Source organism: Sinocyclocheilus grahami, unplaced genomic scaffold, assembly GCF_001515645.1.
Source record: "Sinocyclocheilus grahami isolate Dianchi unplaced genomic scaffold, SAMN03320097.WGS_v1.1 scaffold289.1, whole genome shotgun sequence".
NCBI lineage: Eukaryota > Metazoa > Chordata > Actinopteri > Cypriniformes > Cyprinidae > Sinocyclocheilus > Sinocyclocheilus grahami.
This window is the reverse complement of record NW_015505468.1, coordinates 628,527-646,379: the sequence shown is the minus strand read 5'-3', so window position 1 is coordinate 646,379 and position 17,853 is coordinate 628,527. Positions and strand designations below refer to the sequence as shown.

At 38.6% G+C, this 17,853-nt stretch overlaps 1 protein-coding gene across 7 annotated transcripts in view; it reads right to left on the bottom strand.

Annotated features, from left to right (window-relative positions):
- The window catches only part of adgrb2 (adhesion G protein-coupled receptor B2), a 336,322-nt gene that overhangs the window by 113,260 nt on the left and 205,209 nt on the right, over positions 1-17,853 (bottom strand). The window lies entirely within an intron of this gene.

The following is a 17,853-nucleotide window of genomic DNA, read 5'->3' as shown; positions in this document are numbered from 1 at the left end:
GTGGCGGCCTTAGCTGCTTACCACGCCCTTCTGGGTGGTCAATCATTGGGAAGACACCCACTTATCACTCGTTTCCTCCGTGGCACCCTGAGGCTGAGGCCGGTACAGCGCACTAAGGTGCCCTCATGGGACCTGGCTGTGGTTCTGGAGGGCTTATGCGATGCCCCCTTTGAACCCATAGAAGAAGTTTTGGTTGCTCACGGTCAAGACCATCTTTCTCCTCGCTATTTCCTCACTAAAAAGGATTGGGGATCTTCAGGCACTTTCTGTTTCGTGCCTGGAATTTGCTCCAGGCATGGTTAAGGCATTTCTTTACCCGAGTGCCGGGTATGTCCCTAAGGTGCCCACTTCTTCACCAGGGCCCATAGTACTTCAGGCATTCTGTCCTCCTCCGTTCCAGGAAGTAGGCCAAGAAAGGCTTAATCTGCTCTGTCAAGTTCGAGCACTGGATGCTTACGCACACAGAGCTGCCCCGTGGCGTAAGGCAGATCAGCTATTTGTTTGTTTTGGTCCGCAAAAGAAAGGATCTCCAGCGACCAAGCAGACCATGAGTAGGTGGGTGGTCGAGGCCATCTCACTAGCCTACTAGTCCTCTGGCCTACCGTCACCTATGGGGGTCAGAGCGCACTCGACAAGGAGTATGGCGACCTCCAAGGCTTTCAACTTGGGTGTGGCCTTGCAGGACATTTGTGCTGCGGCGGGCTCGTCCTCTCCGCAAACTTTTGTCCGTTTTTACAACCTAGACCTGGCTTGTACCCCAGGTTCCCAAGTTCTCTCTTTGTGATGTGCCCGCAAGATACACACACAGGCAGGGACTTGGTAGTATGGCGCAGTGGGTATTCTCGTTCCCAAAGCGACTTTGACGCAGCTCGAGTTCCTGAAGGGGAACGTCTCTGGGTTATGTACGTAACCATGGTTCCCAGAGGGAACGAGACGCTGCGTCTCTTTGCCATACTCCCTGCATCCCTCCAGGTGCTACTTCATCGAAGCTGGTTTGCGCTCTGCCGGATGCGCTTTTATATTTTCTGGTGCTTACGTCACCCCGCCCGTGACGTCTCGCTACTCCATTGGACTGATTTGACACGTGCTTCAGAACGCGGTCATGCAGGGGCATTCCCAAAGCGACTTGGATGCAGCGTCTCGTTTCCATCGGGGAACCATGGTTACATACGTAACCTAGAGACGACCCAAGTAATCTGCAGAAAGAGTCATTAAAAAGCTTCTCTACTAATAGTGTCAGTCTGAAACGCACACCAAAGAGAACTCTTGAAACTTAGTCTCAGTCGACCAATCAAATTCTATATATGTAGGTCTTTTTTTATGGCATAAACGACAAAAACAATGATTAAAGGGGTCATATGATGTTGCTAAAAAGAACATTTTTTGGTGTATTTGGTGTAATGAAATGTGTTTATGCAGTTTAAGGTTCATAAAACATTATTTTCCACATACTGTACATTATTGTTTATCCTCTATGCCCCGCCTTTCTGAAACACGTCGATTTTTACAAAGCTCTTCGGTCTGAAAAGCGAGGTGTGCTCTGATTGGCTAGCTATCCAGTGCATTTTGATTGGTCGAATTCCTGTTCGTGTGACGGAAATGTTACGCCCCTTACCATACTGTGATGGAGCGACGAGACAAAAACATAAAAAAACCCATTATAAACAAGGCATTTGTTGCAGCCAGTGGGGACATAATTATGGATTATAATGACTTATACTGTCTTTTTACGCATTGCGTCACACACGGCGGGCTTGAGAATGGCGCGGCCTGTGGGCTAGAGTGAGCGGCGGCCAGCGGATTCAACGAAGGAGCGGCCGGTGGGTTTGCGGCAACCACATGTGACGACCCCGGGCCTGACTCCGCTTCGTCCTCGGTGAAAGCCGATCCGGCAATCCACAGCACGAACTTGATGTATTTCCCCACGGATCAGCTATAGGCATGACGAAGCGGATATCGTCCTCGTTTGGAAGGCCAAACAAAGTAGTTCCGCTTTCACAACGAAACACACAGCATCTCCATGACATGGCGGCGGCAACAAAAATGCTACAGCGAGAATAAAAGTTACGCCTTCTTTCTTTGCGTGAACATTTAAGCGGTTTTATGCAAATCTTCCCACACAGTGACGTAGATATGTGGGGGCATGTTTAAACGAGGCATTTTAGGAGGGAGTGGACAAGTCTTAACTTTTATAAAGAATTTCTCTTTGGATTTGAGACTTTAGTCTTTGCAACTTTAGGGATCTTATCTGTCTACGAACAGCTTGTAACACTCCAAAGAGAAAGGAAAATTTGAAATTGCATCATATGACCCCTTTAATTTTTTTTTTTTTTGCAGTAACCTTAAAAAGAAATTACCATAACTGGTGTGGATGAGGGTAAATCTTGGTTTGACAAGTCACAAGGTGTTTATTACACACCCCATTATAACGCAAACACAAATTGGAGTTGGGAGTGGGGAATAAACCCCTTCATAAAAGCACCAGGAGCAATTTCTAACTTGTACTGTAGCCAGTAAAAAAAAAACAACATGAACAAGATCTCGATATATTCTTCATTTTGGAGACTTTTGTTGAAGTCTTCTGCTTCTAAGAATTTCCTCCTGAGACTACCAAAGTCTACAATCAGAAGTCAGGGATTTCTCATTAAATACTTCCAACATCAAAGTATCTGGACTTTGCTATCCACATTGATTTAACAACTATATACTTGTACTGCATGTCAAACAAATTCTAATTTGTCCAAGGGATTTTAGGAGAAACATCTGAGACAAGATCGACACTTAAACATACCTTCAAAGCTAAAACTATCCCTGAGCAATATAATTTTTTTTATTTATTTTTTTCATCTGGACATTATGCCTCAGGACTGTACTATTGCAGAAACTGTAGCACTGACAGTAAAAAAGTTTCCCCACAAGTATGAAAGATCAATTCCTTGTCCTCAGAAGCATAAACTCATAGAAACAAACTCATGCATGGAAAGTGCTTGTCATTGGCCTTTCACCTTTGCTTTCTTAACGATAATTGTTAAGCTTCTTTAAAGAGATTAGCCTTCCTCCTGGTGCACTGATGGGAATGATTGCAGGCAGGTTAGCAATGCGTGTGACTAGCGGCCCTGCGCAACTGGTGTCACAACTTCGTGAAACAACATCCAAGACCAAATTCTCTAAAGTGATGACCATCGTGGAGTGTTAAGAACATTTCTCCTTCATGACCTGACCAAATAATGGGTGGAAAAAAAACATCAAATGGATGAAGACGTATTGTAGCTGGCTAAACCAGAGCAAGACCTTCAGAGCAGTCAACTAAACCAAGCCATAAAATCCTCAGCAGATCTTACTTCCTTGATGTTTTTGTCCTTTTATATGCCACAGTTTCCAAGAGTTTGAGATCTTGACAATTAGATTTAAATGATCTGACAAAGATGTTCTTTATATTTAACATACTAATGCATTCATTACTATAATAATGACAGGGAGGATAGGAACATGTGATTTACATGATTAAAAACAACCAAAATGATGAATGATCTTTTCTGCCATCCAATAAAACAAAAGCTTTGATATGCAAACTTTCCCTTCTATTGGTCATGATCATCTCTCTAGACTATTTTTTAACTGTTTTCATTTGTAAAAAAAAAAACAAAAACAAAAAACATTATATATGTATGTACTCACCACAGTGGTGTAGTCTAACTCCAAACAGATGCTATATGTAAGCAGACAGACGCTTGCTGAGACTCAATCTGCTTGTTTTTCGAGTGACACACTAACACTGTCCCCTGCCCTGGGAGCCACTCCCCCTACAAACACACACACAAACACACTTGACTTCCGACACATACACACTAAACCACCGGAGGAGGTACAGAGTTATTTCCGCATCAGGTGTTTTGAATCTAAATATAGAACACTGAATCTTTAGTGACTCACAAACGAACTCAAACATACTTACTTATTGAAGAACAGCATGTAAAGCTCACCCAACGTGTGTGTGTAATGACATGAACAGGAAGCAAGCAGAAGATTACATCGGGAGGAGCAAATATGAAGAGAGAGAGAGCGGCCCGATGTAGAGATGTAGGTCTAGCATAGTAAGACAGATAATGGCGCATGAAGCAGCTCTCGCGGCGAGATGGATTCCACGTTATCCCAGTTCAGCTCATTTTAACCATAAGATGCTTATGGCTTACTGTCTCACTTTATTACAGGAAGGGTGGGATGTAACCAGGGGTCACACAGGTTGCGATATCACAGTGAGGAGGGAGGAACTGCATCTGCCCTGATATTTTGCTAAGATAAAAATCCCTGTAAGCCAAATAGCTCCAGGAATCACTGTTAAGTTGCTGTGATTATTTTCTCCTGCAGTTTCATAAAAACAGAAGCTGTTCTAGCAGCTGATCTACAGTCCATTGAGTGGGAGAAAGTCTGAGTCATGGCCTTGTTAGAGAGAGAGCTCCATGCTTATTTTCAGATAATGAAAGGGTGCACAGAGAGTTCAGGAGTCTGTAAACCAGACTCCTACCCTGAATCACATGCCAAATACATCCCACAAATGCCTTCATCCTGCAGTAAACATATACAGTGGCTTTATGGTGACCTGAAACAGATCTGTGATACAGTTTTAATGTGTTCTCTGCCATGCGATTAAGAAGAGAAAAATATCTGAATTCTGTGCATGATTTGCACATTTTAAATATATCTTTATGCATGGTACGCTTGTAAACGTTTACACACACTACATAAATATTTATTATATTATTACTAATATGTAAGCTTCCACTGAACTTAACAGGAAAAGACACTGAAATTGGCAACACTTACCTTACTTAATTTATGGTTAACAATGGCTTCTAAATTGTTATATGTCTATAATTACTGTAATATATCTCCATTTAAGTTATTGATATGGGCTCCAATGTATTACTATCAGATATCATCAATGTATCATGATATTGTAATAGTAGTATGTCTTAGTAGATGCTTTACTACCAAAGCAACATTAAAAAATGCCCATGCACTTTTCACAGTCGTTTCAGACTGTTACAATGTAACTTAAATTAAGGTTATTTTATTTGAAACATTCACACAGAGCCAGGCTCGATGGTTACGAAGAACTTTTAAAGCATTCCACATTCCTGTTATTCTAAACATTTTAAATATTAATATAAGTTATTAATCATTTAGTAAAACCTTGAGATGCTTATGCATTTGCACAAATCTGAAATCAAGCGTTAATGATCAATCATTGAAATTAATAAATAAACAGCATGACTTTATCATAGTTTTTTTTATTTGTTTCCGTTATGCCTCTAATTTATTTTAACTGTAGGTTTCACAGCCTTTGCTGCTAGTGTGGATTTGAGTAAATGTCAATTCATGATTTTATTTATTTCAAACATTTTACATTAAAGGATAATAATGAACAGTATAACATAGTTTTAGTTTCTGCATCCCACATGGTGTGTTTGTTTCATTTTAAAGCTATTAATGAAGGTTTTATTTGTCATTGTAGTTATTTAAGATATCGTTTTTATCTGTATGTAAAGTCACTGGAATGGTTAATTTTGTTTATTTATTCATGCATTTCCTTTTTATGGGTTTCACATTATAATTCAAATGATAATAATAAGGAGTCGCTACAGCTTGCAAAGCATATGAAGGTCTCTTATGTATGTATTTATGTATGTATGTATTTATTTATTAATTGTGAATATATATTTTGGGAAGGGTGGAAAATATTTAAATATGAATAAACAAAATAGAGAACATAGTATAAACATTGGGTGTTATAATGGCAAAATATTCTATAAAAATGTGCTTTTAGATTTAAATAAACTGCATGTTTTGTTAAAAAGACAAATTTGTTCAAACTAAACACAGGGTCCACTGAATTCTGTCAGATTGAAGTAAAAAAGAGCCCTGTGTGTGTGGCTAGTAGCTGCATGCTTTCACACAGCAGTGGAGCATAGTGGCCTAAGGGTGATGGATGGCAGTGGTGCGGATTAGGAGACGGATTAAAGCATCCATTCCATACCTACTCAGAAAAAGGTTGTTGGGATCAACATCCTGTTATTTTATTTACCCTGTCACTCCACTCCCTCTGGCATGAGCCCTGCTCCAAAGAGCAGCATGGGATTCTAGGTCAAAAAGAGAGCACTGCTAGTGGCAAGGTCGAAATCCTAGCCTCAGCCTCCACAATCCGGAAAAATGGAATGCTTAATTCGTAATGAATGTGCATGTTACCATACAAGGTTACAAAAGCCTGTAGTAAACTGGGGGCTTCAGCAGCTGTGCATGTGTTAATACTCTGTCGCTACAACCAGGGAAACTGACTTATACAAGTTTGTGAGTCAGGCACAGAGACTGCAGAGGGAATGTTAGAAAACACCAGAAAATGCCAGCTGAACTCTGAAGATCTGCAGTGTACTGGCCAAATGTAAGAAAATACGATCTTTACATCTTCACATTAATGAAAGCTTGCATGTCCTGCAGCCAGTATCTTAAAATACCAGTCACAAATAAGTTTGGAAGTTATGTTTCTTATGTTCTTAAAAAAAAAAAAAAAAAACTTTTGATCTAAAGGTTTATTTATATATTTTTAATATACATTTGATTTTCTTATAATGATAATCATAATAATCATCATCATAATAACAACAACAACAATTATAATAATAAATAGCTAAATAAATATACAAAATAGCTTACATGTTAGAAATTAGTTTATTAGCCAATAAATAAATAAATGTAATTCTTAACAATTTATTTAATAGAAGAGGGGGGAGGGGTGGTCAACAATCGGCATAATAATAATAAAAATAATATGTATCTATTTATTATTTATTTTTTAAAAGAAGGAAAAGAAAAGAGGCAAAAGAGTGAGATAATTATTGTTGTTGTTGTTATTATTATTATTATTATAAAAAAGATGGCCAACCAGCAATAAGAAGTCTTTGGTGAATCTTTTGGGAATTCCAGAAGCCTAGTGTCAGCACCAGCAAACATAATAGCAAGCATCCCATAATGGGCACCCGTATCCAACATATAACATGATGGTACTTCACCTTATGTTACTTCATAGTTTTGGTGACTACTATTATTCCAAAGTGCATATGATAGAGTAGATGTGTCCTGCCGTTGACCATAGGCAAATAATCGAAGTACCTCACAAGTATCTCATGACCCACATTGTTCTCAGTACACCAGCTTTAGTAAACGAGGCATGTACTGACAGATGATACCATGGTGTTTTTGAAGCATGGCTGAATGCAAATCTCTGTGTATGTGGGGCATTATGATGGACTCAACTTAATTATGTGCATTCGGTAACTCTAGACTTCATTGTAGCACATTTCTCATTAAAACTGAGGTAGGGCTTTAGAAGACAGATGGTACAGACATATTTAAAACATTTAAACATTTAAAACATTTAAAACATTTAAAACATTGAATTGTAAACACGAAGTCATGGCCAGCATAGTGTCTTGCAGTTGCCCGAGCAGAGAGAAACATTTTAAAATAAACACGTGCAGTGGGCCATTGGCTTGGTGTGAGGATGTCATGCCAACTCCCAGCGAAATCCTTTAAATCGACTACTTATACGCACTGACACATACTCGCAGATTCATGTGCTCACATACACTCGGTGGGGAGTGAAGGGGATGTTTGTGGAGATGAACCCTGCAAAAAGAATGATTTTCATCCATACCGAGACTCAAGCTGTGCTAATGTACTAATGTCTTGCGAAGAATCCTTAGATGAACAAATAATTACTTCTCTGTCTCTTCATCTGTGGGCTGTGACGACTTCTTTATTAATGTTTTCTTGTGTACAGGCTTTTTTCCCTATTTGGAAACCATCCAAATACAGCTTGAGCCAATATCTAATGGTGAATGGATGTAAAAAGTTCTGTAGAATCAGCTAATCTGATAGAGAATGATCTTTCAGTTCAATCACTAGTCTACCAGACTATCAGCATAAAGTCTAGTCCACTTTGTAGGTTATTGTGGCCAACTGCAAGATGTGGAAGGGGTCGTGTAATTGACAAATAAAACAACCAGCCACAATACGCTTCTTTAATGTGGAATTTAGAGGTGGATAAATATGAAATAGTTGTACTGTAATAACAGACCTGTGTGCAAGAGGTAACTCATTCAAATAATGCTACAGCAGTCCACAAATGACTTTATAGGCAATTTACAAAGAAATTAGTGGAAAATGTGCAAATGAAACAAATATTACTGAAGTAAGTTCCACACAGAAATACTATTTCATTCTTTCTACTTCAAAATTTCAGTTTCATACTGTGTGTTACTTGCCATTTCATTGTAATCAAATTTGCTAGCAATTTCAGAGTGAAAACTGTTTCTACATCCTTTTTTTTTCCAGTGTAAGAATTGTCAGAATTCCCAGAATAATCCAAAAGTAACAAGTGTAATTTTATGCCATCTGGGTTTGACGTATGATGACTTTACTAAAGCTATTGGGGGGAGTTACAGTGAATTTGACCATTCTATGTTTAATTATATAAATTCAGATTCAATTCAAAAACTAACCGCTTAAAGACCCTAAATCCCTGTTTGTGAAACCACATCATTGATTTGACCTATTTCAGCACCACAGACATTGACATGCAGTACTGCAGGGAAATGTGTCTGTGACTGGATGTACTGATTCAAGACTGGGAATGTTGACTGTGAGAATGTGGTTCAGTTTAATGCAACACCTACACAGCAAATTAACTGAAATAACCCTGAATGATGGTGATATGTCTTGCCTCTTCAGCTTGCAAATGAGGAAACAGAAGGGCAAAGGGGAAGTTCCATATGAGCAATCTATAATCAGCCTCATTTGGAATAAAATGAAGTGTGATTACTTAGAAAAAAATGCATATCATGGTGAAATACCAGCATATACACTACTGTTAAAAAGTTTGAGGTAGTTAAGATTTTTATGTCAAAATGTTTTTGAGTCCGTTATGATGACCAAGGCTGCATTTATTTGATCAAAAAGACAGCAAAAACAGTAATATTGTGAAATAACTGTCTTCTATTTGTATTAATTTATTTATTTGAAATATAATTGGTTCCTGTGATGAATGCTACTGTTGCCACTGGTTCGACCAATGGTTTGGGCGGGGCTATCTATTTGTCTGACCAATGAAAAAGAGTCAAGGAAACCACCAATGTTTTTGCAATTTTGCAAAACTGCACTCGTAAGCTTTAAGCTAAAATCTAGTGCACTTGGGATATTAACTCTTTCCTCGCCATTGATGAGTTATCTCGTCTTTTAGAAGACAACGCTTCCCCTTCAAAAACATGTTTTTACGACTTTTCGTGTTTTCACTGTTATACACTAGGGGGTGCTATTACAGTGCTATTATCTTCTGAATGAGTACAAAACCACCCAAACCAAAACACATGTGAACAGGACGGAGAAACGAGTGATCTCTTATGTAAACAGATGCATATGAAAAATAATGTGATCATAAGCAATGGCAGCATATAAATGAAAACTGCATAATGTTACGGAGTAAAATGTTGATCCAGGAAGTGGCATTGCTGTGTTGACAGAAGCGATTTACTGGATTTATGCTTTGATAATCGTACTGAATATTACCCAGATGTAGTTTTTGATAGCTTATTTATTTATTTATTTTTTCTGGTCTCTTTCCACATCAACCTCATGGATTCAGAGTTCCACACTTTACAAAATGACTGAAGGAAGCAAAGAGATGAGAGTAACTGGAGTAAACAAAAAGTGCCTTAGTAGGACATATTCTCCTTGCTTCTCTCTGGAGCAGTTTCCCATTTACTAGGTTACAAACAGATTAAAGAAGCAGCCCTCAAGAGCCGCTTTAAGCCTTGCAGACCCTATACCTCTGCTGCTGCCCACATCCTATAGCCCGAGAAGAAGAAAGAGACAAAAAAAGTGTGGCAAAGGAGGAGGAATACTAAAAGAGAACAGGGTGTGCTTCACAAAAAACATGTACAGAAATTATGTATTTTCTCTCATTAACCTATCGCTAAATGGGTGATAAGAAACCACATGAGAGCACTGTTTTTGTTATTTAAATTATTCCACAAAAAAAAATGTATCATGATTATCACAACTGATTCCAACATTGATAATAATAAGACATTTTTCTTGAGCACCAAATCAGCATATTACTCTAACATAAGCCAGGACAAGCAGGGGCGAGAATCCAAATGCAAGCACAGGGGTTTATTAAACACAAAAAACAAATAATCCAATCCACGAACCAGGGTACAATCCACATAGAGGAGTCAGGAACATAATCCACATGGAGAAGGTGAGAGTGTAAACCCGTAACACGCATACAGGAAGCAACGACCGACAAAACCACAACTGAAGCACAGACCTTATATACACACAGACTTAAACCTGCAGTCCGTAACTTTTTTTGATTAAAAATTATCCAAAGTCAATATTTGAGCAAGTACATAACCAACCAGTGTTCAAAACTATCGCCTTACTTTAGCCCGATTCACAACGGTTAGCGTATAATAATGTTTTCTAATTTGAGTGGTACGGGTAGGTTTTCGCGGGAAATTCGAGCATGACACTGCATTATTCCGTCATGTCTGTAAACATAAAGAAGTTGTCCCGGCTACTAGGCTATCGCATGTGAGGATCCTGCAGGTGGCCGATCGTTTATAGCCTTTTCTCACAGCAGACAGAATAATTAAATGTATCATTTTGAGGGTGGATTATAATCCATAAAGAATTATGTGTTTATGAAACATATGTGAATGAAATGAAATTATATTCCAATTATAAACGTGCTTCTGATTACAGATAGCCTGGGATCACAAAGATTTGTATTTTAAAGAAAACCAGTTCGAAGGGAGCATATTTTGCTTTTTGGGTTATAAGAATTTGGAAGAGTATGACAATTAGATTAGACTGTGCAGAAATTGAAATCTACATGCTAATACACACTATACTCATAGTCACCAATGCTGATGTTGTTAACATTAATCATTTGAGAATAAAGTATAACAATAATAATAATTTGAACGGTTTGATGTGATATGAGCTAACCGATCTTTAGATTTAATCACCATTGGTAGCGAGATTTATGGTAATGCTTTTTTCCTCAGTTGGTCAGAACAAACGTGGCAGACTTGTTACTTACTTGTTCAGATGGCAATATACGGTGACAATTCTTATTTGGGTCATATTCCAAGATGTAGGCTAGAATCTGTGATCTAGTTTGGAGGACACTCCACTGACGTCAGTGTGAGCAGCTGGTATCTCTGCAGTAATGTCAAGCCTGGGGGTTTCCGAGGTGGTCCCGCTGTCTTATGCACTCCCTGTTACGGCAATGGCTATTGTGTGTGTTTGGGCTACACACTGCTCTGTTGCTTCTCCAGAGCTCGTTCCAGTCTATGAGCCTGATCCAGAGCCTACTCCAGTCCTTGAATCCGCTCCAGAGCCTGCTCCAGACTACGAGTCTGCTCCAGCTTCTCCCGAGGTGGCAGCTTATGCTGCAGAACCTCCCAAGGCTGCGGTGTCAGCTTCAGCTCCTCTCATGGCAGTGGTGCCAACTTCAGAACTCTCTGTCTACCATATCACTGCCAATGAGACTGTTTATGAACTCTCTGCCTGTCCTGTCTATGTCACGAGTCCTGTGCCTGCCCTTCCGTTCGCTCACCACCAGAGATCACCCACTCATTACGATGGACTCTTGCACCACACTACCATTGCTCTTCACACCGGACTACATTTCCCATCACCCATTGCACTGATTACACCCACAGCTGTAACCGATCAAACACACTTCATAAGCCATGGACTTCCTCTTTCTCACCGCCGATTATTGTTTGTGCATATCGCTAAGTCTGTGATAGCAACGTTACGGAGCCATCCCGAGTTTGCCTAGGTTCTAGTCCTGGTCTGTTCCGTCTGTTTAGTCTAGTCGTGGTTTTGGATATCTTGCCTGTCTTTGGATTGCCCCTCTCGTCTCGCCCTGTTCGGGTTCTGTTTACCCCTTGCCTGGACCATCGCCTGTGTTTCAGATGAACCCTTTGGATTACCCTATTTGAACATTGTTCGCAGGAGATCGACCACGCCCATTCACTGGACTACTCTTGTGTCTTGCCCTCAATATACCTGCTTGCCATTGTCGGACCCTCACCTGTTTTGACCACGTCCTTAAATAAAACTTTGCAAATGGATCTGCTTGCTTCACGTCTCTGTCGCCCCGTAACAATTACAATGATTTCTGAAGGATCATGTGACAGTGAAGACTGAAGTAATGATGCTAAAAATTCAGCTTTACATCACAGAAATAATTTACATGTAAAAATATATTTTATATAATATATTTAATGTTAAAATGTTATTTAAAACAGTAATAACGTTTCAGAATATAATGACTATAATGGTTTAATCAAATAAATGCACCCTGAGTAAGCACAAGACATTTTTTTCAAATGTGTGTGTGTGTGTGTGTGTTTGGGGACACATGCTCCTCATCTCATGTGAAGCGCTAAAAGCTCTGTCCTTTTCATGGGGAGCAACCAAAGGCTTTCTACAACACTGAAAAGGGCACCATAACCTGCTGGCAATTAACAAGCAGCACAGCCGATAAAGAGAGAGACAGAGAGAAAGAGGGACTGGAAGAAAGAGAGAGAACGAAAGAACAACAAAGAGAAACAGCGATAGAAAAAGAGAGTGGACCAGACTGATTCAACAGATGAAACAGCATGGGGAACAGGGCAAATAAAGGCAAAATTGCCACAAAGTGAAGAAGAACTTCAAGGCCACAGGGAAGAGAAATTGAGGAAAGGAGTGCCGAGGGAGGGAGATCAGGGGGAGGCAAGGCAGCTGGAAGGAAAGGTGGCATTAAGATGAAAGAAAGCATGCAGAGATCAGTTCCACTTCAAACGAAGGTCAGGAAGCAAAACAGCAATGTACAGAGAGGAGAGAAAGAGTAAGAAGGGTAATTAAGAGACAGAAAGAATATGGACAGAGAAAGGCAATTGAGAGAGGAAAAACTTGGTGTGAATATGTGTCTGATTTTGTTAACATGTCAGCCTATTTTATTACACATCTCTCTGGAATCTGTGGATTCTGAATGGTTAATATTAACATTCTGCTATCAAATATCTTGTGCAGTGACCTGTAAACTGTACATTTGACCTTTGTCCATGGCAACCAAATTCCTACACTACAACGTTTCTCATTGCTCTCTACAGTATCTTTATTCTCACACAATACAATAATTTTAACTTTAATATTTCAGTCACATTTATTTATACGCTTGGAACGGAGTGTTTTAAGTAAAAGGTAGGATAAAGTACATTCAGTTACTCATTATCACAAAATAAACCCCTTCAGGAAGACACGAGACCTGTCTGTGATGATGACCGTACATTATTATTTTATTTTATGCCCTCTAAGTACCATATTAGAAAATTATAATTTCATCATTAAGGGAATTTTTTTTTTTCTTTGCATTATTCTTTTACTTTATGCCCTATAGAGTTGGGGTACTTGGAGTGTTGGTGTGCTTGACTGGCCAGCAAACTCACAAGACCTGAACCAAGAGGACCTTATTGTCAAGAGGAAAATGAGAAACAAGAGACCAAAAAATGCAGATGAGCTGAAGGCCACTGTCAAAGAAACCTGGGCTTCCATACCACCTCAGCAGTGCCACAAACTGATCACCTCCATGCCACGCCGAATTGAGGCAGTAATTAAAGCAAAAGGAGCCCCTACCAAGTATTGAGTACATGTACAGTAAATGAACATACTTTCCAGAAGGCCAACAATTCACTAAAAATGTTTTTTTATTGGTCTTATGAAGTATTCTAATTTGTTGAGATAGTGAATTGGTGGGTTTTTGTTAAATGTTAGCCAAAATCATCACAATTAAAAGAACCAAAGATTTAATCTACTTCAGTCTGTGTGCATTGAATTTATTTAATAGACGAGTTTCACAATTTGAGTTGAATTACTGAAATAAATTAACTTTTCCACGACATTCTAATTTATTGAGATGCACCTATATATATATACACAAACTCAGGGTGCGATTTGTAAAGAAAACAGAGGGGGGGGGGGGGGGGGTGCTTTTGAAAACATAGTTTTTTTCTCCATAGGCGGATGTTGACTCCAGGGTAAGACTAACCTATCCTAATGTTAGTGTAATAGTGCACATAATACCCGTCTTTTTAGGCATGTACTAGATAATGGGTGTCATGTCATAAATATTTTTAATATGACCAAATTTGTATTTAACGTGATCCCAAATTAATAAAAACATTGCAAGATAGGCCTGTTTGTAACAATTTAATTTCCACGGTTATTCAAACAGCAATAAATAATATACAGAAAGTGAGAAAAGAACATAGGCTACATTATCAAAGAATATTATCACTGACTTCAGTATTGTGCAATAGTATTTGTAGTATTAGTAGCAATAGCAGTCTTCAGTATTTTGACTTTATTCGTGAAAGCTGTAATAGATTTAGTTTAATTGTGCAGAGGCATTTTTGTCCAATTTGATAGCATTTTTGCCCCAAGTCCTTGTTAATTTCCAATCTGTGGCCAGAGGAATGCCTCGTCCAGCCTTACACATGCTCCTGCTGTTACAGTACGAATTATGAATTATTATTTGATCTTGAGAAACTTTGAATAAATAGAATGGATAGCTTAATACTTGGTTATAATGACAGTAATTTCTTAATTTCTGTCACCCTGCCAGGAATGCAAGATCCTGTAAAATCAATCGGTAGTTATTGATATGTTGTCTTTCTCACCTCACTCTTCTTGTCAGTCAGCTCGACTCACTAGCCTCACGTGGTAAATGAAATCTAAATCCTGCTGATTATCAGTGACTGTTGCTCAGCCGCATTCAAAATTAAAATAGTTAAATAGTTAAAATAGCTATTTTAAATTGTAATATTTTTTCACAATAGTACTGTTGTTACTGCATTTTGATCAAATAACTTCAGCCTTGATGAGCATAGGATATTTCTGTCAACACCATTAAAGAAATCTTTCCAACCCTAAATGTACGCTCTTGAAAAGCCCATATAATCTGTAGCCACTTTCCTGTAACTGCTTACAGGTGTCAGTCAACCAACCAGAGCTAATAAAAACCATGTTTGCCCCTCTAGGCAAATGAGCAAGGACCATTTATGAACAACATCAATACCCATAAGCCCCTGTAACATCAACACGCTCTATTCACAAACATCAGCAGCCCATGTCCTAACTGCATGCAGTCTGATCCTCTACATGTAAACAAATTCCACACAGATTCACTCAAAACAAATTAAGTGGTAATGAATACAGTGTGGACTGATTCTGATAGCCCCTTGCATGCATTCACACATGCCACAGCTGCACGACCACACTTCTGTGAAAGCATTACTTAGCCACTGTGCGCACATTCAGTACATCCATTATGTTATCATAATCAAAAGCAATTTGTTGCTTAGTGCCATGTGTTTTTTTTTTGCCAACCATGATTAAAATGGCCCCATGGATGTTTAGATTTGGTTGGAGGGATTAAATGTAATTTAATGTAATTGTGCAAGAGTAAAGCCCAGGCAGTTGTGAGCTTTGAAAAAAAGAAAATAAAACATTAAAAAGGAAACTCTGGTAAGGTCATTCTGTACATAAAAGAGAATTTATGATTACAAGCCATGCACAGTGCAACGTTCATGCAGATTTAGGATTTTTTTTGTTCTCTCTGTAAGTTCTCCAGGCTCTCCGAGTTGTTTTTTTAAGACTTTAACCTAAAAAAAAACTTTTGTGAATGCATAAAGGTAATAAGCTTATCATCAAAACTAGTTGCAAAGTCACCATGATTTTATTTTATTTTTTTAAATGAAAGAAGTCTCTTATGCTCACCAAGACTGCAGTCATTTGGTCAAAAATACTTAAATGGTATAATTCTGAAATATTATTATATATATATATTAAATAGCTGTTTTTTATTTGAATATTGAACATGTAATTTATTCCTGTGATGCCAAAGCTGAATTTTCCATTACTCCAGTCATCAGTGTCACATGATCCTTCAGAAATCACTCTAATATGCTGATTTGGTGCTTGATATACATATTACATCAATGTGGAAAGCAGTTGTGCTGCTTAATATTTTTGTAGAAAAAGTGATACATTTTTACAGGATTCTTTGAAGAACAGAAAACTCAAAAGAACAGCATTTATTTTAAATTACTGACCCAAAACTTTTGAACAAATGCATGTCTACTTTAAGGTAAAATAATTGCCTGTTTGACTAATTGGATTTCATTATGTCAAAAACTTTCCAAAAAATAAAAAATAAAGGAAAATCATTTTGAAATTGCTATTATTATTTTCACACATGTTCTCTGGGACCCTGAACATAAAACCCGTATAATCAATCTCAACAGAACATGAGGGGCAAAGTGCATGTAAAGACATGCAAATATTAAGAACAATTCTCTGCTGACACACTTCAGCAAATCATGGAAATTAAACCTGCGTCAGAGAGTGATGGTGGCATTGAATAAATGAATTCACTGAAAAAAGAAGATTGCACAATTTTTACTTGATTATGCACAGGCAAAGTGCAATAACTACAGTGAGCTGAAAGCAATTAGACACCATTCTATTGTGGAACAGGAAACAACAATAAAAGAGGAAGCGAGAGAAAGATGATCGTAATCTTGAAAAGACTGATGTTGGGAATTGTTTAAATGAACAGATAATTTACTTGAGGATGAAAAAAGAACAAACAGATCTACATTAAAAGACAAAAAAAAACATAAAATAAATAAAAAAATACACCTATGAAGTCCAAAGCATGTAATTTTCTCTTCTTTACAGTACAGTATCAATCTCCTCCTTCAAGCGTCTGATAATGAATAAAGGCCAAAGAATGTTGCTTCAATCCACTGGATGGGCTTTAGGAGTGATTTTGCCATGTTTGGGTTAATAATAACGATAAAAATCTCTATATCTCGCCGCTTTTTAATCACACTAGCGCATTCATCTCGGAATGATTTGGAATGTAATTTGGTGGGAGAGGTAATCAGGTTTTGCGTTGATTGACTTTACGGCCTGCAGATAGAAGGGTTTTTCTGCTTCAGTAATTACCGCCTGCCATTCTCCTGTCTAGTCAGGTCTGCCTGTTGCCGTGCCGACCACCTCCCGGTGCGTATTAATGATGCGTGAGGTGTGCTGTGCCAGTGGGGAGTTACACAAAAGGAAATACTGGCGCAGTCGAGCGCGCAAGACACACGAGATTCCAGCGTTTCCACAGGTGCTTTACGCACAGGTACATTCCAACGGCACATCAGACGCAGCTGCCATCAAAATCAACAAAGTTTGCAGCGTAGACAGCTTCATTGATTAAAACCGCAACGTTTTAGCGTCTAGTTGGTGACCATTGTTGCCGAAGGTTAAATTTTGCAAGCAATCTCTTTCACTCATTGTCAATGAATGACTGTAACTCGCTGTCAGTGTGAATGCATCTTCAGTGTTGACGGGTCTCTCTGCGTTGCGTCTCTCTCTTTGTCCTTTTCTCTCTCACCTTATTTGTGATGCTTCAAAAACTCTTTTGTATCGCTCCTCCCTGATATAAACAGACTCCGAGCGCAGATGTTTTCCGACGCAAATACAAACAGAGCGTGAACTAGAATACATGCGGCACTCTCAAAGCTCCTAAATAAACAGGCACAAAGACGCAACCAAAGCATATCAGACAGAATTATGTCATCAAGAGCAGTCAAAATAAGAAAAAAAAAAACTTTTGTTTGACATATTTGACATTGTACATCTAAACTGAGAGATGCTTATTACGAGTTACGCCAGTAGGGGGAGTAG